Here is a 21,811-nt window from a genome sequence, read left to right as displayed (position 1 = left end):
GCTGGAGAGCAAGTCTAAGATGCGGCCATCGCAATGCTCCCCACATATGTTTTTTAGGCAGCGCAATCCCAGTAGATAAATCTATCAATCTATCTGTTTACTTCTAAAGTAAATATATATATATATATATATATGCATAAATATATATCCTCAACTATATCGGCGATGCCCCTAGTCACCTTGTGTATACAGGGCTTAAGTGTAAATGTATACCGAGAACATATCATGCCTCTTTCCTTTCTTAGGTGCGTATTCTCCATAAAACAGATGATGAGGCCATAAAAGCCGACTATTCTGAGGTGACCTGGACTGCAGATTTGTCATCAAGTCAACAATCAAAGATGAAGCACAGCTAGAGGAGTCTTAAATCAGATAATTAATGAATTTTAATTACTGATAATCTCTTCTTGGTATGTATTTGCACTTCAAAAATAGGTCTTCTTGTTAGGTACTCTTCTATTTTTCTACATTGCGATTTGTTAATTTAGAGCTTGTGCTGTGAATCAGCTTCAAAAAGAGCGTCAAACTGCTGTAACGGACTGGGAGTGAGGGAGGAATCCCTGGGACCCAGAATTTTTTCATTCATTGCACTACCAGTAGATAGTGATTTTTATAGACAGTGAAATAGATAGAGATAGATCAATCTATCCCTCTCTCCCTGTACAATAGTGCAGTTTGGCCAACAGGAAGGGGAAAAACCCACATATGTTTTTTAGGCAGCGCAATCCCAGTAGATAAATCTATCAATCTATCTGTTTACTTCTGTAGTAAATATATATATATATATGGACTTGCAAAAGGTGATCCGGAACTCCAATACCTTTGTGTACAAAAGCGGGTGCCACAGCCAAACGAAAATACAATTCACAGATGGGCCCAAAGGTTCCCCATGCCTGGCACTCCCCAGCAGCTCAATAAAGAGACCTACAGACGGTCTAATCGACAACGTTTCGGGAACTTTTTATTGTGTTCCCTTCGTCAGGACAACAAAAATATATGTTACAGAAAACATTTAAATGCACTTACCACCACCACCACGCTGCTACGTTCCCCGCCGCACCGTTCCCCGGAGTCGCAGTGATGTCATCATCCTCCGCTCCCCTGACGTCTCACCCGAACACATGGTACTAGGCGCCGCTGGAGGCGCAGTAGCTTCACCTTTAGAACACCACAACAGTAACCTATAGCATATAAAAGATAAGAACGGTTTTAGCTTCAAAACACCAAAAATTGTGGCCATGCAATAACCTCCAACATAGTACAATAATAAGAAGCAGCATACACCTATGCATAATTGAAAAAAACCTTGTTCTAACAAGGATGTACTTGGAGAATTACATTCATAATTTATGCATGGCCAAACATGGTATTGCATGCTTGTCCTGAATAATCAAGTCAAGGGATAATGCACCATCGATGGTAATAAGACCTTACGATGTTTTAATTAAATCTAATGCATTTCTGAGTGACATGGACTCTAGAACCATGCAAAATAGCAAATGCAGTAGCAAATAAATAGCTTATACATGATGTCGAACCAAAAATATGAGAAGGCCGCAAGGACATCGGATGAAATACACCACAAAAGAAGTGGAACAGGTCAAAGGGTATCTGATCTTGTACCGTTTTCCTGATCTGGGGTGGGCAAACGTGTCACCCACTTCCAGATAACCACAAGTGGTACATCCCAGGCATTTATGATTGCCTGGTTTACGTGTGAGGAAATTGGGGGCAGATTTCTTATATTTGGTTAAGTCATTACTGACGACCTTGTCCTTGATGTTAGCACCTCTTCTATAACCTGGCATCTTTCAACATCGGTAGGAGAGGATCGTGTGACACACTGGGCCAGAGATCCTTGGCTACAGAAATGATAGCGGGGGATCCAGTTGTGAATTCCATAGGCCAGATGACTTTTTTAGTGTTTGCTTCTTTCTTGGTCGGTTGTAGGGCTTGTTCTCTTGTTATTTGCAGGGCCCGTTGTCTCTCTTTTTGCAGATCCCGTGCATGGTAACCCCTTTGTAGAAATTTAGTTACAAGGTTGTCAATTTGTCGTTCTGCTTCCTTTCTGTCACTGCATATCCGGATCATTCTAAGGAATTGCGAAAATGGCAACCCTCGTTTTAGCGCTGCTGGATGATGACTTGCTGCATTTAGATACGTGTTCCTGTCGACATCTTTATAAAAAACGGAAGTGCTGATGACATTATTTTCCAATTTTACTGCGACATCGAGGTAATGAATACAGGAATCACTATATTCAGACGTAAATTTGATATGTTCGTCTCTGTGATTGATGTCCAGTAACAGTGCTTTGAGGTTCTCTTCTGACCCCTTCCAGAAAATACAGATATCGTCTATATAGCGACAGTAAAAGGTTATAAATGGAGCACAATTAGGGTCATCAAAAAACACTGACTTCTCGACCAAAAACATAAAAGCATTTGCAAAGCTAGGGGCCACTGAGGACCCCATAGCACACCCCTGTTTTTGACGGAATAGGGAGCCATTAAATGTAAAATAGTTCCTTGTGAGCGTCAGGGTCAATAATTCGATAAACAAATTTACATCTGGGCCTTTGTAGTCATTGCTGGTACACAAGAGCTGTCTGGTTGCCTCTAAGCCCCGCCCATGCGGGATGCTTGTGTATAGGCTAACCACGTCGATGGTTGCCATCAGGTTCCTTTCAGGTAGTGGTGAAAGAATGTTCAATTTTTGTCAAAAACAAGTAGTGTCCTTCAAGAAGGTGCTTTGGCTCTGGATTATTGGCTGAAGGTAGTAATCAAGGACCCGTGATGCAATGTAGTAAATGGATTCTCTGGCTGAGATTATCGGCCTGCCCGGCGGTTTTATTGGATTTTTATGGAGTTTGGGGAGACAATAGATCAACGGAATTTTGGGGTTTTGTACTACTATCCCTTCCTTGATTTTATCCGTGATCAGATTCTTGGCTACAGCCATGTCAAGTATGTCAACCAATTCCTTTTGATAAGCACGGGTCGGGTCTGATGATAATCTTTCATATACTGATGTATCTTGTAATTGGCCCTCCAGTTCTTTGATATAATTGTCAACATTTTGGACCACTATCCCACCCCCTTTGTCCGCTGAATGTATAATAATATCAGTGTATTCGCTCAGATTTTTTAGCGCTTGTTGTTCAGCAACTGACAGGTTCATCTTCATTATTGGACTCTTGGACTGTTGTTTAATGGTATTGTCCATTGAAGCAGTGAACTGTTTGATAGCGATATTGTTTGAGGGGGGTTCAAATGTTGATTTATTCATAAACGTAAGGTATTCACCTTCTGTGCGTTCTTGTTTGCCAAAAAATTATTTGAGCTTCAAGCCCCTGTTGAATTTGTATAGGTCGATTTTACTCTTAAAAGGGTCGAAGGGGTTAGAGGGGACAAAGGAGAGTCCTTTGTTTAGGACACTCTCCTCGCTGGTCGTGAGGATGCGGTCTGACAGGTTGAATATTAGGGTATTCTTCCCCGCCAGCGCTTTCCTCTGCCGCGCCCACTGCCCCCCTCTTCTTGTAGATTGCCTCTGGTGGCCGCTCATCTGTCCCTGGGGGTAACCCCTAAAGGGGGAAGTTTCGAAGTGCTTGGGGCTGTAAGGGAACTCTCACTTTCCGTAGAGGCCCCCGTGCTTGAAGAACCCGTATCAAAACGAGGTTTTCTATTGTAGCGGCCTCTGGTCTGTCTTCCGGATTGATTACTGTAATTCACCCAGGCATAGACTTTATTTTCTGAGTAGTCCCGATCAACTGTCGCTCTTTTAGATTTTTTGAATTTTAGAAATTCTGCCTTGTAATAGTCGACCTGTGTCGTCAGTTTTTCTAGCCACTTGGTAGATTTGTCTTGATTGAGACGTTCAAGATGGGTTTTTTCTAGGATGTTAATGTGTTCTCTTAAGTCCTTAAGCTCCCTTGAGGACTCTTCCACCACTAGTACAATAAGGTCAAATGATTCAATATCGCCGCCCACTTGCGGCAAAACTCACTGTTATGCCTGCCTATTGTGGGGATGTTTTTCAATCTAAACCCCCTTGGGATCTTTTTGTCCCGGTGGTAATCAGACAGTGTTACAGCATGTAGATAATAGTCCACCTCTCTTTTCTTTAGTTTTAAAATGTTATAGTAGAGTTGTTCACAGCTCTCTTCTCCTGCTGTATCAACCAATTTTTCTTTAAGTAGAATATTATCTATTTCAATGCTAGTGTAGATGTGCATGTCACCTAGGGGTAAGTCGACATTGCGGAAACCACCCACATCTGTAGATTGTGTGGACATATCTGGCAGTGTGTACACCACCAATTCATCCAATTGATGGACCAAGGTTAATTTGGAACAATTTTTAAAGAGAAACTTTTTATGAAAAAAGGAAAATAGCAAAAAACAATAAAAAATAAAAAGTAAACAGTTCCTTGTTGTAGGATGGCTCACACTCGCACAAAGCCAGTGTAATGTAACTGGCCGGAAAATAGAACAACAGGCTTCCAGCAGTGCTTCACACTGAAGCTAATATGGTTAAGTACTCGATGGGTTAATCACTTGCTTGATTATTGCTTTGGTTGTTATTGAAGCAAACAATGCGTCCCTTATCACACCAATATAGCAACAGCAGAAATCTTCGTGAGTGAAGAATCCTAATTGCAACACCCAGACAAAACAGTGGAATGGTATGTCCATATATATATCCTCAACTATATCGGCGATGCCCCTAGTCACCTTGTGTATACAGGGCTTAAGTGTAAAGGTGCCCATACACGTACCAATTACCCGGTACTTTTTGTGCTAAAATAGCATCGTTGTGCATATGTTGTGCATGGGATGCGATGCTATTTTAGCACAAAAAGTACCGGGTAATTGGTACGTGTATGGGCACCTTAAATGTATACCGAGAACATATTATCATGCCTTTTTCCATTCTTAGGTGCGTATTCTCCATAAAACAGATGATGAGGCCATAAAAGCAGACTACTCTGGACTGCAGATTTGTCATCAAGTCAACAATCAAAGATGAAGCACAGCTAGAGGAGTCTTAAATCAGGTAATTAATGAATTTTAATTACTGATAATCTCTTCTTGGTATGTATTTGCACTTCAAAAATAGGTCTTCTTGTTAGGTACTCTTCTATTTTTCTACATTGCCATTTGTTAATGTAGAGCTTGTGCTGTGAATCAGCTTCAAAAAGAGCGTCAAATTGCGGTAACGGACTGGGAGTGAGGGAGGAATCCCTGGGACTCAGAATTTTTTCATTCATTGCACTACCAATAGATAGTGATTTTTACAGACAGTTAAATAGATAAAGATAGATAGATCTATCCATCTCTCCCTGTACAATAGTGCAGTTTGGCCAACAGGAAGGGAGGAAACCTTGGATCCACATATGTTTTTTAGGCAGCGCAATTCCAGTAGATAAATATCAATCTATCTGTTTACTTCTATAGTAAACATATATATATATATATATATATACATATATTTTTCTATCATACCAATGGTGGTCACTGGGACAGTGGGGTGTGGGTGGAGCTTCAGCTACAGGCACCAAGAAGATTGACAATCTTTTTCGTGCAGCCCAGGCTCCTCCTCCTCCACGCCCCCCTACAGGCTTCAGTTTTTTCTTGGTGCCTCAAGGCACAGGTATCAAGGGACAGGGCTCCGTGCCCTGTCAGACTTTTATATTATTTTTTTCCTTTTTTTTTTTACAATTGGGAGACAGCCTGCGTCAGCAGCGCTGCTCCCCTGTGGCTGGAAACGGCACGCTGACTTTTACAGCCAGACCTGCCGTTTTTTCCTCGCGACACGGAGGAAGCTGCGCCCACCCACAGGTAAGCGGGTCCCTCTGAGGGACAGTCGTTCGCGGCGCGCACCGCTAGCAGCATATGTCACCAGGGCATGGTGCAGCCTGGTGACCCTGGCAGTGGCACCCAGTTGTTTCTGCACGGCCACTAGACCACCAGGGTGCCGCGCTGTGGAGCGCCATTTTGGCGCAGGGCACTGTTGGTTCCAGGGGAGGCGGGTCGGATCCACAGCTCCCCGCCTCCACTCTCAGAGCGGGCACAGTCACTGTTTCCCGCCTGAGCTCAGCTTCTCCACGTCCACTCAGCGTACAGTAAGCGCCATTACAGGACTTCGCTGTGGGAGAAGCGCACCAGGTTTCCTGCTCCTCTACACGCTACAGGACCAGGTTTTCAGCAGCCCTCTGTACCACACTATATTAGCGCTGGTCAGAGAGTATCGTGTTTTGTTTTCTGTCCCCCATCTGAATACTTTTTTCTGTGTCAGAGGGTGATAGTATACACTGTGTTATTTGTTTCATTGCATTAGTGTGTTTGAGGATTCTGTGAGAGTATGTCACAGAAGCCTTCCAAAGCTAAGCCTGTCAGGGAAGCTCCTAAGCTGCATGCGTACACATGTACAGAATGTAAGGAAAATTATTCCTCTGTGCAGGACCAGGCTGGTATGTGTGAGCGCTGCTCTGCACAGGACCCGCTTGGGGGCCCCTCAACCCCACAGGCAGTGGAGCCCAGTTGGGCTTCCACTCTTTCATCTGCCATGAAAGAGTTAGCTTCACAGTTAGCTGCATCCAGGGAGTCTGCTCAGCAACCTCCACAGCCCGCTGTTATTCCTAAACCTGCCTGGGTGCAGGGTTTCTCCTCCACCATTCAGGATTTAGTTCAGGTGTCGGCATCCTTACAGTCAGGTTTGAGGGCCCCACCTAAGCGCAGAGCCCAGGCTCCAGTGGTAGCCCATAACTCAGATTCTGGTGACGACATAGGTGACCAGGACATGGTCGACACAGATGATGATGTCGACACAGAGGATCCTGATAAGGAGGAAAGAATGACCCAGACCAGGGTGGATTCTTTGATAAAAGCAGTTAGGATGTCCCTTAACATAGAGGACTCACAAGCCTCAGCACCTGACGCCCTTCACTTCAAAAAGAAGAAGAAGGAATTAGCCATCTTCCCTTCAAATTCAGATTTAGAGGAGGTTTTGTCAGAAGCATGGCAACACTCGAACAAAAAGTTCCTGGTGTCCAAGCGCCTTATTTCTTTCTTCCCGTTTGCGCAGGCAGACCGGCAGAGGTGGGAGACTCCCCCACAGGTAGATGCATATGTAGCTCGCCTGGTAAAGGCAACCACTCTCCCCATACCTACAGTGGCTTCTCTTAAGGATCCCACTGATAGGAAGATTGAACACTGCCTCAAGGCAGTATTCACTAATGCAGGAGTCTCAGCCAGACCGGCCATGGCCTCGGCATGGGTTGCAAAGGCTATAGGCGCATGGGCAGACAGCCTGCAGGATCAAATTACCTCAGGTACCCGGCGCTCTGAATTGCTGTCCACAGTGGACCTAATCAGAGAGGGCGCCACATATTTAGAGGAGGCAGCAGTGGATGCAGCTGCGTTGTCATCTAAAATTTCAGCCTCATCAGTAGCAGCTCGGCGCGCTCTCTGGCTGCGTACATGGAACGCTGATTCCGAGTCAAAAAGGGCCCTTGAAGCCTTGCCTTTCATAGGCGAGGTCCTTTTTGGCCCCGAGTTGGACAAAATTGTAACCACAATAGCCACGTCCAAGATGGCTTTTTTGCCCTCGGCACCAACAAAGCCAAGATCCCAGTCCTTTCGGTCCTTCCGACCTCAGGGGAGGCCCAGGGGTCAGCCCTCATCGAGAGCTCAGCCCTCTGCAAAGCGCTCTTCGGCCTCCAAGCCAAAGCAGTCCTGGGCAGGACGCCGTCAGGCCCCTAAGCAGTCAGACAAGCCCGCAGCATGAGGGGGAGGCGGCTCACCAGGGCTTACCGGTGGGCGGTCGCCTGTTGTCATTTGCCAAGATTTGGCAAGCCACATCCACCGACAGGTGGGTGAACACCATAATTACTCAGGGATACTCCCTCTCCTTTCAGAGTCGCCCTCCAGCTCGGTTCTTCACAACAGGCATCCCCCTAGACCCAGAGAAAGCAAGGGCATTGTCCGGCTCTGTAAGCTCCCTACTAACAGCAGGGGTGATAATACAGGTCCCGCCCTCTCAGCGAGGGACAGGTTTCTACTCAAGCCTGTTCCTGGTAGGGAAGCCGGACGGATCTTACAGACCCATCCTCAATCTAAAGGGACTAAATGAGTATCTCAAAGTGCCCAGGTTCAGGATGGAGTCTCTCAGGTCCATCCTTCAGGCCCTGGAACCAGGGGACTTCCTAGCATCCCTGGACATCCAGGATGCTTACCTGCATGTACCAATAAGGGCAGACAGCCAGCGCTTCCTCCGTTTCGCAATCAGGGACTGCCACTTCCAGTTTGTTGCACTGCCTTTCGGATTATCAACAGCCCCGAGGATCTTTACAAAGATCATGGCTGTAATGGCAGCAGCACTCAGGACCCAGGGGGTGCGTCTGTTGCCATATCTGGACGACCTCCTGATCTTAGCCCAGTCACAAGAGACACTCCAAAGGCACCTCAAGCTCACAGTGTCCCTCCTCCAGATGCACGGGTGGCTCATAAATTGGAGGAAGTCCACCACAAACCCATCTCAAAGGATGGTGCATCTGGGAGCCTTAATAGACACCAGGGCCCAAAGGGTCTTCCTACCGGAAGACAAAAGAGTGGCTCTAAGAGACCTTCTAAAGCTCTTTCTAAAACAGTGCAGGGTCTCAGTGCATCAATGCATGAAAGTCCTAGGAAAACTGGTTTCATGCTTCGACATGGCAGAATTTGCCCAGTTCCACTCCCGTCAGCTCCAGAGGGAGATGCTAGGCCACTGGAATCGCTCCAGAACAAATCTGAAAGCTCAGACCTTTGTTCTATCCAGGCAGACCCGCCTATCCCTAAATTGGTGGATTATTCCACACAACCTACAAAAGGGGCGCCAGTTTGTCATCCCCCAATGGATGATCCTGACAACGGACGCCAGCCTCAGAGGTTGGGGGGCGGTCTTGGCAGAACACTCCTTCCAGGGACGGTGGTCAGGGGAAGAAGCAAAACTCCCTATAAACATACTAGAACTAAGGGCGATCCTCAGGGCTCTACAGAGTGCAGGACCACTGGTTCACTCCAGACCAGTGAAGATTCAATCAGACAATGCCACAGCGGTGGCATACGTCAACCACCAGGGAGGGACCAGGAGTTCAGCGGCAATGAGGGAGGTATCCTCGATCCTCAGTTGGGCAGAACGACATCTGATGGCCTTATCAGCGGTCCACATTCCCGGGATCCAGAATTGGGAGGCCGACTTTTTAAGTCGGCAGGACATCCAGTCAGGAGAATGGGCTCTCCACGAAGAAGTCTTCCAGGAGCTGGTCGCCAGGTGGGGACTCCCACAAATAGATCTCATGGCCTCGAGATCAAACAAAAAGCTCCAGTGTTACGGGGCTCGCACCAGAGATCCACAAGCTTACCTAGTGGACGCGCTCTCAGCCCCATGGCCATTCTCCCTAATTTACATATTCCCTCCAGTAGCCCTTCTTCCAAGAATCATCAGGCGCCTTAAGCAGGAGCAAGCCACAGCAATTCTTCTGGCTCCCAATTGGCCTCAAAGGGCCTGGTACACAGACCTTCAGGAAATGTCCATTCAACCTCCTTGGATTCTACCAGCCCGTCCAGACTTGCTGTCACAAGGACTATGCCTTCACCCCAACCTGCACAGCCTCTCCTTGACGGCGTGGCTCTTGAGACGGAAGTTCTAAGAGCAAAGGGGTTCTCCTTACCGGTCATTAAGACCATGATCGCGGCAAGAAAACCAGCCTCCTCCAGAGTCTATTATAGAGTATGGAATGCCTTTTTCGACTGGTGCGCTGAAAGAAGGCTCCCCCCGCGGGAGTTTAGCTTAGCCAGAATCCTGGCCTTTTTGCAAACAGGCCTCGATTTAGGCCTCAAACTATCTTCTTTAAAGGTTCAGGTGTCGGCCCTTTCTATACTGTTCCAAAGGAAACTGGCCACACGGATGGCAGTCCGTACATTCCTGCAGGGGGTCCTCCACATTCAGCCCCCCTTTACACCCCCAATCCAACCATGGGACCTAACCGTGGTTTTATCGGCTCTACAACATCCCCCGTTTGAACCGCTTGAGTCGATAGATCTCAGATGGCTAACATGGAAGGTTGTTTTTCTGTTAGCAATAGCCTCGGCCAGGCGAGTTTCAGAATTATCGGCCCTGTCTCATGCTTCTCCTTATTTAGTGTTCCATCAGGACAGGGCAGTTTTGCGGACCCGTAGGGAGTTCCTACCAAAAGTTGTGTCCAAGTTCCATATTAATCAGGACATTGTTGTACCTGCGTTTTCCCCGTTGGAAGACTCTTTGGAACTTTTTTCTCTAGATGTTGTGAGATCTCTGAAAGTTTATGTTTCCAGAACACAAAGCATTCGTAAGACTGAAACGTTGTTTGTCTTATACGATGCTAACAAGCGAGGTTGGCCTGCAACAAAGCAGACCTTGGCTCGCTGGCTGCGGCTAACAATCAAGCAGGCTTATTTATCCTCAAATAAGCCAGTCCCTTCTTCCATCAGGGCCCACTCCACCCGTTCGGTTGGGGCTAGTTGGGCAGCTCACCAGGGAGCCTCTGCAGAACAGTTGTGTCGCGCAGCCACTTGGTCTCCACCACATACCTTTATCAAATTTTACCAATTCGACACGTTCGCCTCAGCAGACTCTGCTTTTGGGCGCCGTGTCCTCAGTGCAGCTCAGGTGCGTCCCCTCCCGTAAAGGGACAGCTTTGGGACGTCCCACTGTCCCAGTGACCACCATTGGTATGATAGAAAAAAGGGGATTTTGGTCCTACCTGTAAAATCCTTTTTTCTGAATCCATGGTGGACACTGGGCGCCCACCCTAACGCACTAATCTGCAATGAGTGGGTATATACTTCACCCTCTGGAACCTTACACTTCCACGGTAGCTAGGTTTGCTTTTTTCTTTCCTCTTCCTGTTCCTTGCGGATAAGCTGTTGAACAAACTGAAGCCTGTAGGGGGCGTGGAGGAGGAGGAGCCTGGGCTGCATGAAAAAGGTTGTCAATCTTCTTGGTGCCTGTAGCTGAAGCTCCACCCACACCCCACTGTCCCAGTGTCCACCATGGATTCAGAAAAAAGGATTTTACAGGTAGGACCAAAATCCCCTTTTCCTCAACTATATCGGCGATGACCCTAGTCACCTTGTGTATACAGGGCTTAAGTGTAAATGTATTTCGAGAACATATTATCATGCCTTTTTCCATTCTTAGGTGCGTATTCTCCATAAAACAGATGATGAGGCCATAAAAGCAGACTACTCTCAGGTTACCTGGACTGCAGATTTGTCATCAAGTCAACAATCAAAGATGAAGCACAGCTAGAGGAGTCTTAAATCAGGTAATTAATGAATTTTAATTACTGATAATCTCTTCTTGGTATGTATTTGCACTTCAAAAATAGGTCTTCTTGTTAGGTACTCTTCTATTTTTCTACATTGCCATTTGTTAATGTAGAGCTTGTGCTATGAATCAGCTTCAAAAAGAGCGTCAAATTGCAGTAACGGACTGGGAGTGAGGGAGGAATCCCTGAGACCCGGAATTTTTTCATTCATTGCACTACCAGTAGATAGTGATTTTTATAGACAGTTAAATAGATAAAGATAGATCAATCTATCCATCTCTCCCTGTACAATAGTGCAGTTTGGCCAACAGGAAGGGGGGAAACCTTGGACCCACATATGTTTTTTAGGCAGCGCAATCCCAGTAGATAAATCTATCAATCTATCTGTTTACTTCTATAGAAAATATATATATATATATATATATGCATAAATATATATCCTCAACTATATCGGCGATGCCCCTAGTCACCTTGTGTATACAGGGCTTAAGTGTAAATGTATACCGAGAACATATTATCATGCCTCTTTCCATTCTTAGGTGCGTACTCTAAATAAAACAGATGATGAGGCCATAAAAGCCGACTATTCTGAGGTGACCTGGACTGCAGATTTGTCATCAAGTCAACAATCAAAGATGAAGCACAGCTAGAGGAGTTTTAAATCAGGTAATTAATGAATTTTAATTACTGATAGTCTCTTCTTGGTATGTATTTGCACTTCAAAAATAGGTCTTCTTGTTAGGTACTCTTCTATTTTTCTACATTGCCATTTGTTAATGTAGAGCTTGTGCTGTAATCAGCCAGAACTCTGGAAAAAGCAAAACAAAAATGATTGATGTAAACAAATTAGAAACACAAACTTTACATTGACAGTATACTCACAGGACTCCCCCTGGGCTCTGCTATTATCAAAAGGCACAAGTATGTGCTGTGATCGATATAGTCTATCAATGCCTTTTTCATCTTCTTTATCCTAAATCACAATTTTCCCTGGTTTGGCTCCTGGGCACTGAAGGGTGAAGCTTTGGCCTGCTGGAATTTGCACCATTTCAGTTGGCGCCTTTCATGAGCTGATTAACTTTAAATAATTCCACATTTTCTTCATACATTTCACGGCACTATTTTTCATTCATTTGGAGATCTTATCTAGGTAGGATGGTCTTTTTCTGCAGGGTAATGTGCAGCGCCTGATCTGGATCTCTGGCTTGCGATTAGTATGATATTGCTGAAATCTTGCTGGGACAGCGCCTGAGCCATATGGAGTCTCTTTTTTTTGTCTTAAGTAGATACCTTGGGAACAGTAAATACACCCAACAGGAGGGATAAACACACCCAACAGGTGGAAATTTGTCAACAGGACGGAACTCTGGAAAAAAGGAAAAAAACAATAATTATTGATACAAACAAATTAGAATCAGAAATGTTACATTTACAGTATACTCACAGGACTCTTTGGAGCCATCACCATTAAAGTCATTTTAAACAATGTATCTCAAGCTTCTCTCTTGTAGTCACATGTGACAAATGAGCCGGCACAGGAGTCACCACTGGTTTTGTCTCCATTACTATGGCCACATCTCAGACTTATGGGGCCTATACACCAGTGAGAGGGGATCACAGGATGAAAAGAACGTCTGAATTTGCTGACTTCTCGCTTCTTCATCGACTCATCCATACCCACAGGTGGAGCAGAAGAATGGTTCCTGGCATATAAAGCACTGTGCCGAAATCTCATCGGCAAACAGTTTGCAACACAAATATTGTGTAGGATACAACAGGCATTTATTATGCTGCAAACCTTTGCTGGGCAGTAAAAAACAGCATCACCGAAGTCTAAACTTCAAAACTGGCTTTTAAGTACACCGAAGGACGCGCTCAATTACTCCCCGCAATGTAATATGTGTCTCTTGGTACTGCTCTTGGGCTTAATCTATGGGATTAGACAATGGGGTCAACTGCCAAAACTTGTTGGGGTAACCCGCATCACCTATTATGAAAAAAGAAATGGGAGACAAGAAATAATAATAGTAAATAATAATAATTTATTTATTTTACTACTTACTTAACAGCCAGTAATCAGCCAGAACTCTGGAAAAAGCAAAACAAAAATTATTGATGTAAACAAATTAGAAACACAAACTTTACATTGACAGTATACTCACAGGACTCCCCCCGGGCTCTGCTATTATCAAAAGGCACAAGTATGTGCTGTGATCGATATAGTCTATCAATGGCTTTTTCCTCTTCTTTATCCTAAATCACAATTTGCCCTGGTTTGGCTTCTGAGCACTGATGGGTGAGGCTTTGGCCTGCTGGAATTTGCACCATTTCAGTTGGCGCCTTTCTTGAGCTGATTAACTTTAAATAATTCCACATTTTCTTCCTACGTTTCACGGCACTATTTTTCATTCATTTGGAGATCTTATCTAGGTACTGTAGGATGGTGTTTTTCTGCAGGGTAATGTGCAGCGCCTGATCTGGATCTCTGGCTTGCGATTAGCATGATATTGCTAAAATCTCTCTTTTTTTTTGTCTTAAGTAGATACCTTGGGAACAGTAAATACACCCAACAGGAGGCGTAAACACACCTAATAGGTGGAAATTTGTAAACAGGACGGCACTCTGGAAAAAGGAATAAAACAATAATTATTGGTATAAACAAATTAGAAACAGAAACTTTACATTTACAGTATACTCACAGGACTCCCCCCTGGGCAGTGTGGCAGCAGTCTCTGCAGTTACAATGGCCCACGTCGGAAGTAGTAGCAGCAAAACCTGATGCAGGAATAACATTCCTATACTGAGGAAGCTGATGCCGATGGTCTTTATGGTAGCAATAGCCTCTGGATCAGTAAATTGAGTTTTTAAGCCACTCTTTAGCACAGTCCGCCTTAATATAGACTTCCTCTTCTGTTGGAGCCAGCAGTAGTGCATTCCATTGTCACTGATTTCTACAGAACGGAAATTCAGACGCTCTCCATAGTCTGTTGTTACTCTGCGTTTGTCAAAAGGCCCAAGTAGGTACTTAGTAGTCTATCGATGCCCTTTTGCTATTCTTTATCCCAAGTCACAATCATTGAATTGATACCAAAGAGTTGTCTTTGGCGCTAGGGAGTATTGTGGTGTAGCTTGTTGCCCTGCAGCCACCGCGTTAGAGGATTGCCAGCCTCTAAAACACACAGAAGTAGAAAACAAAAACGTGGGGTGCTTGTGTGTAAATAAGAAAAATAAAAATTTATTAACACAAACAGCACATGTACCTAAAAACACGAAATCACAATAAGACACAAATTGATAAGCATTGGGCAGGTGAGCACATTTGAATGTGAATCCTCATTCATTTGAGAATGGGTAAATAGGTGGAAATGATTAAAAGTCCAATTTCTTTTTTTGTATTTGGAGATTAAATATCCAATTTCTCCTTTTCTGGACTTAATAAGTCTCAATCAATTGGCCAGTGTGTACACTTCAAAAATAAGGGCAATATCCCCTATAAGTAAGGGGGTTGTGACCATTCAAGAATTAGGAAACAAAGACTTCTGTAGCAACAGTGTCTGTCTTATATCCTATGGCTAGTTCTTACCGCACTGTGGAATGAATGGTTGTTCAAGCAGATTGCAGACTTGAATGCGCCGCAGCGCCTGCTCCCTCTAAGCCTCTTGTTGTGACTTATCTGCTGGCTGTAGACCCGACTGAGGCCGTCTCTTCGCCGCAATCTCACACTGCAATCGGTCCCGTGTGGCGCTCTCACAGCGTCCGTGGTGTGGGGTGCAGTTGGCGGCTGGCGGAGGCAAAGTGAGACGTCTGGTTACGAGGGGAAGTTCTGCATGTATCCTTTGGGATCCTTAGGAACGCGTTTTGCCGCACACTGGGCGGCTTTCTCAACCTGATGTGCACAGGTTATTTCACAGCAACACATGGCAGCACTGCTGGACTTAAATACAGCAGCACCAATGGACATATATACATCAATTTGTAACACCTGCCCCACGCCATCCGCAGACACACAAACACAGCTCCGGAGTAAAGATGGTGCGAATCAGCGTGGACTTACATATGATCCAAAACCCACGAGAATCTGACAGCAGGATGATCACGTTTTGCCTGGATCTGTGATCTGAGTCTGGCAGGAAAACCCAAGCCCGATTCAGATCCTGGCTTGGATCATGAAGTTAGGGGAGGGGGTTTGGATCTCAGAGATCCAAACTCGCTCATCCCTACTACATATTAATGAAAATATCCCTCCAAAAATGGCCACCAGCTTCAAAAGCATCCTTAACCCATGTCTACTCTGAGGCAGCCATTTTGGAAGGGATATCTCTCCCACGGTGCTGCTTCTCAGGCCGGCTGCTCCTCTTTGTAAAACAAATAGCGGGGTGGAGGCCTGGTAGAGATGTCCCCACAGTAACCGCAATGCCCACAAGCCACTGCAGGGTCTGTGGGTACTGTTGATATGCGGCTGAACCTGGGGCAAGTTGAGTCACTAGACCAGTTTCTTTCAGAAGTCATATTCTCACAAGCCTTTGTCATAGATTTATTCTTTATACTTTCTAATAGAACTTTACTTAATGACACATAATGGATTATTCAGAGCAGATCGCATGGCTGTGAATTTGTCGGCTGGGCAATAATCGATAGACTGCACATGCCTACAGCTCATAGTACGCATGTGCAAAGGCCTTCCTGCGATGAAAAATGTTAAACTGGACTTCCGGGGGGCGGACCTGAGAGGTGGCCGCGTTTTACAGGAGCTCTCCGTACCCGGTGCATTTAGACAGGGAGACCGACAGGGTACCGACCAAACCACCGCACCTGGGACACCTACCGGTGCTGGAGATACTGGTGAGGAAGAGGATTCGTTTCCCGGCTCATCACCGACTCGCTTAACCCCGAAGTCCAGCGTTTGAGAAAGCGCAATAGAGACCTGCCGCCATCTTGGAGGAGAAGCCGTGCAGGAGGCATACACCCGCTGCTACACACGGCTTACACCACACTCCCTGCGGCTGAAGCAAACAGCGGGAGAAGACTGGTGACCGCGGCTGTGTTGAACTGCGGGAGGAGACGGCAAAGCTACCTGCACCCTGCTGTGCTAGAGAGGGGAGCCGTTATCAATCTGACTGGGACGCGGAGCTGGGCCTTTCTACTTGGTGAGTGGACACGGAACAGTAACATAGCACTGACGCACACCGGCTGTGTGTTTGACTGGTGCCTAATAGGGGGAAACCACCCAATTTACCCGTGCAGCAGCTGAAATACGTTCTGCTACAGGGCCCCCTGGGAATACAGGAGCCAGCGCTACTGTAGCATATTATATCATAGTGCAAGATACAGAGGCAATAATTACAGCCTGCTATATTTTCTTGCCTTCCTGGACACAGTACAAAAGGGAAGCTCCTTACCAACTACCCTAATACCAAAACACTGTGTAGAGGAGTAAGGGTGGGAGACCCTGCATTTACCCGACTTGAAGCTGGCACTTTGTCCACATAGCAGCCTATTGAATACCTATACTCAGTGGAGTAATTCTTATACAAACTGTTAGTTTAGTGACGTCAACCACGCAGCCACTCCTAACTGGGACAAACACCTCTCACCATATGGAGAAATATGTGGCTAAAACACAGAGGACCCAAAGGGGTTCACAGCAGAATAAGGCAAAAGAAAAGCCACAAGCTGCTAGTTCCCCGGCCTCGCCCCACTCGCCTAGTCCACCTGACCCTCTGGCTGAGTTGAATGCTTCACAATCGTATAGTGATATATCTATTCAGAGAGCGAGGGAGATCTAGTGTCCAAGAGGGGAGAAATAATTTCTCCCCTCTTGGACACTAAACTAGCCCCACTCACAGAAGCAATCACCTCCGCGGTGAATCAGTTAAAGCAACATGCAACCAGATTAGATGAAGCAGAGGAACGAATCTCTACCCTGGAGGACGAGCTCCAGGAGACAAAAACCCTCCTAGCCGACCATGTCTCCGCAGTTCTAGCAATGCAAGATAGAAGGGAGGACATGGAAAATCGAAATTGACGCAATAACCTGCGCCTAATCGGTTAGGCCTAAAGATCTACTGCATCTGGTGTCCATCTGGTTACCTCAAACCCTCAATATCCGCATACAAGATAACCCTATCATAGTAGAACGGGCTCACAGAATAGGCCCAGAGAACAGATCTGCACAACAACAACAAAGACCACGACCTGTTATTTTCAAGTTACTCAATTATCTAGACAAATTGAAAATCCTGGAAGCCTACAGAAAACAGAAGGAACTGCTTTATGAGAACTCCAAACTCCTCCTCTTTCAGGATTTTTCACTTCAGGTATCGAATCGACGCAGGGAATTCACACCGATCTGTAAGGAACTGTTCACCCGTGGGATAAAGTTCGCTCTTCTATATCCAGCAAAACTGAGAATCATACACAATGACAAGCCACTGTACTTCGATGAAGTCCAGCCGGCAAAAAACTTCCTGCAGTCATTGCGACCATCTGGATCAAGCCCCACTGGAGGGGAGATGGGCTGAGGCAAAACAACGTCCGACTAAACCGTAAATATGTTATCTATTTCTTTATTTCATGATGGGAAGACCACTGGGACTCCTTCAAGACTTTATAGTTATCGTTATATGCTATTGTATCTTTGTCTGGTTATACAGGTTATTGGTTTCACCGCCTAGGCCTAGTTGGATTCATGAAACACACACAGTTGGGAAACTATATTCCTATTCTTGTTTGTATAGATGTCATGACATAAAGAGGGGCTATACCAGCACCTCAATTTGGGTACAGAAAACAAAAAAAATGGTTATAATGCAAAGTTAATTAATGTTTATATTCCTATATACGTACAGTGTTCTACATAGGTTACCACTATGTTCGATAGTGGACTACAGTAAAATAATTTTCACACCACTCTCCTCTCCTGAAGGCTGGGACAGGGGGGGATTTTTCAAAGTCACATTATATCTCATAATAATTAAAGCACACAGAGTGGGTATTGGATAACTATGGCTAACACTAACAAGATAGGGGATAAATACAGGTCTAAAACAGATATCAAATTTTTATCCTGGAACGTAGAGGGATTAAATACTCCGCTGAAACGGAAAAAAATCCTTCGACACCTTAGACTCTATAAACCTGATGTGGTATTCCTCCAAGAATCCCACTGGAAGGCTGGCGATCCTAATGTCCTGAGAGACAAATGGTTGAAAGACTTCAAATATGCATCTTTTACTTCTAAATCAAGAGGGGTGCTGATATTGTGTAGTAAATACCTTACATATGAAATCACACAAGAATGGGCAGACCCAGAGGGTAGATTTTTATTCTTGAAAGTTAATCTAGAAGGGGAGAAATACACGTTAGCATGCCTTTACGATCCTAACAATTCGAATGCTGATTTTTTCACTGACATCTTTACACACTTGCAAGATTGGGCGGAGGGACCGATATTGATAGGTGGAGATCTTAATATAACAATAAACCCCGACATTAGATGCCACAGAGAGGACTAGTGGTGGTGTTAGAAAGAGAACCCCTCCCAGCTTATCATTACTTATAGACACATTTCAGCTAATTGATCAATGGAGATACTATCATCCCACCGACAGGGAGTACACATTTTATTCCCACCCTCATAATACGTCATCCAGATTAGATTATTGGCTAATTCCTAGATCATTGTTATATAGAGTCACTTCTGCGGCAATTGGGGATATTCTGATCTCGGATCATGCACCCACTTGGTTCACCATTAAGTTGCACAGACCCAAAATAACCTCCACTAACTGGAGATTCCCGGACTATATGGCTAACTCTGCAGATTTTAAGAGACATGTGAACCAAAACATAATTAATTACTTTAATGACAACAAGGAACATAGTCAAAACATTAACCTTCTGTGGATGGCATCGAAGCCAGTTATGAGAGGTCATATCATCTCATACATTAGTCACCAAAAGAAAAAGTTGAACGCGAAATTCATGCAAGCCAGTGAAAGGGTTAAAGATACGTATTCCACCTTAATAGATACATCCAATGACCAAAATAGGAATCTGTATAAAAAGGCTAAATCCTATTATGACATGTTAAGTACAGAAAAGGCCCAAATGGATATTAATTTTCAAAAAAATAAGTACTTTCGTTGGGGCAACAAATCGGGGAAATTACTGGCAACAATGACAAAAGCAGCCAAAGAGTTTAAACACATTACTTCACTGAAATCACACAATGGTAAACTTACTACAGACCCAAAAGAAATTGAAAAAATATTTCTCAATTACTTTACGTCCCTATATGCAAAGGCACCAGAGGACACACAGGATGGGGAATCACTATTAAGCCAAATTCATCTAAAAAAATTACTGCCCGTAGAAAGGGAACAACTAACGCCACCTATATCAGAGATGGAAATTAACATGGTGGTCTCATCTCTGCCAACGGGAAAATCACCTGGCCCGGACGGCTACTCAGCAGCGTACTATAAAATGTTCCCCACTCTACTGACAACACATTTACTTACATTATACAACTCTATCCTTGATGGTGGTACAACCCCTGATAACTTTAATGAGGCAAGAATTAGTCTGATTCCTAAGCCCAATAAAGACCCTACAGATGTCTCATCCTACAGGCCTATATCTTTATTAAATCAAGATTTCAAAATATTTTCAAAAATAATGGCACAAAGACTCCAATTAATTCTCCCCGACATGCTTCACCCAGCCCAAACGGGTTTCGTCAGAAACAGGCAGTCAACTCATAACATTAGGATGCTCATAGCAGCTATAACGCAATCACAACTGGTGGGAGACCATGATGGCCTAGTCCTGGGTTGTGATGCAGATAAAGCATTTGACAGGATATCGTGGTCTCACCTAACTCGGGTATTTATTCACCAGGAATTTGGGCCTGAGTTTATTTTTTTTTTTTTTTTTTTTTTTAAACATGTATTTATTGGGTTTTTTAGCAAGTATTACATAGATTTACTACGCACAAGGTGTCTATCTGGAATACATGACAATAACAACGTCAGGACGAAACCACGTCCTTAGAGACCATATCAATAATAATAACAACAAGACATAGTCAATGGTCTCCACTTAGAGAGAAAGCAGAAGGGGGTGGATATCTTCTGGGTCGCACGTACCCGACGTCGTCCCGTCCGCACTCCAGTATCTTTATGAATCTGAACTTGCTTTTTTTTTTTTTCATTTGCTTAGCTTAACACATTAATTGACATGATATATCAATATGTAAATATATATGGGATGGGGGGAGGGCGGAGAGACAGAGGGTAAAAGTGGGTGGGGGGGGAGGGGGGGGGGGAACCTTCTTTTCTATTTGTCTATAATAGACAATTGATGTTGCAGGAATTGCACCTTATCTTGGTGCGGTATCTCTTCATGGTAGCAGGGTTAAAGAACTTGCTAGATGAAATTACCAGGTTGGGAGTACTGTTACTTGTGAATAGTGTTACTAGATGTTATCTATGCCCTTGTTATAACATTCAAATCGTGGTGTTTGGGGTTTCTTCAGCCGTCACCGCCTCCCAAAGTGGTCCCCATCTAGTGGGTAGTGTAGGTCGTGTGTCGTTTTGTAATTGAGCGTCATATCTTTCATAGTTCATTGTGCGTGTTAGAAAAGTAGTAAGGGATTCTAGCGTAGGTGATGATTTGCTCAGCCAGTTTTTCATTATAAGTTTTTTTGCAGCTGTGACTGTCAACGTCAAAAAGGGGATGAATTTAGTATCTATGGTTTGCAGCTCCCATACTTCAAAGTTGGCAAACAATAAGGGAAATGGGTGGATGTATATTTTCGTGTTTAGTATCGATAAGACATAATTAATTACTTTGTGCCAAAACTTTTTTATCTTTCCACAGGCCCAGACATTGTGGAAGAAGGTGGCCGGGGACACTCCGCACTTCTTGCAGGCTCCTGTCTCCTCAGGGGCGAAATGCTTCCTTTGGGCAGGAGATATATATGCTCTTTGCAGGATTTTCACATGTGTTTCCTGGAGTAAAGCTGATTTTAATATACGTAAAGTGGAGTTATAGTATTTGAAAAGTGTTTCGTATGACAATAAAAAGGGAATGTCCCCAAGCCACTGTCTCCTCGTCTTTTCTGCTATCTTGGGGGCCTGTATTTTTATGAGTTCTCTGTAAAGAGTTTTAATTTTGTAATTTGGCCTTTCGAATCTGAGTATAAGTTGGTGTAATGTGTTGTTTTGTGGGGTTAGGTGAGACCTATCTGGGAGGGATGTTGCGTAATGTGACAATTGGATAAGTGGGAATGTACTGAATGGGGATAAATTATACTGTTGTCTTAACTGAGCTGAAGTGAGCTGTGTGCCTCCCGGGTCAAACACTTGTGACACTAGCTTCAGGCCTCTATTGAAGAAGTGTTTGAAAACTGGGTTATCCATGCCGGGGGAAAACATGGGGTTTCCCCATATAGGCAGCC

General features: G+C 44.6%; 1 long non-coding RNA gene across 1 annotated transcript; it reads left to right on the top strand.

Moving 5' to 3' along the window:
* The first annotated feature begins 245 nt into the window (after positions 1-245).
* Positions 246-21,432, top strand: LOC146026996 (uncharacterized). Its single transcript, XR_014454615.1, has 5 exons — positions 246-410; positions 4,938-5,054; positions 11,220-11,346; positions 11,889-12,015; positions 21,232-21,432. It is a non-coding gene; the product is annotated as an uncharacterized LOC146026996 (long non-coding RNA).
* Positions 21,433-21,811: the final 379 nt, after the last annotated feature.

The sequence above is a fragment of the Crinia signifera genome, chromosome 8 (genome assembly GCF_055691185.1).
Source record: "Crinia signifera chromosome 8, ASM5569118v1, whole genome shotgun sequence".
NCBI classification, from domain to species: Eukaryota; Metazoa; Chordata; class Amphibia; order Anura; family Myobatrachidae; genus Crinia; species Crinia signifera.
Note: the sequence above shows the minus strand (reverse complement) of the source record. Positions and strands in the feature narration are given on the sequence as shown.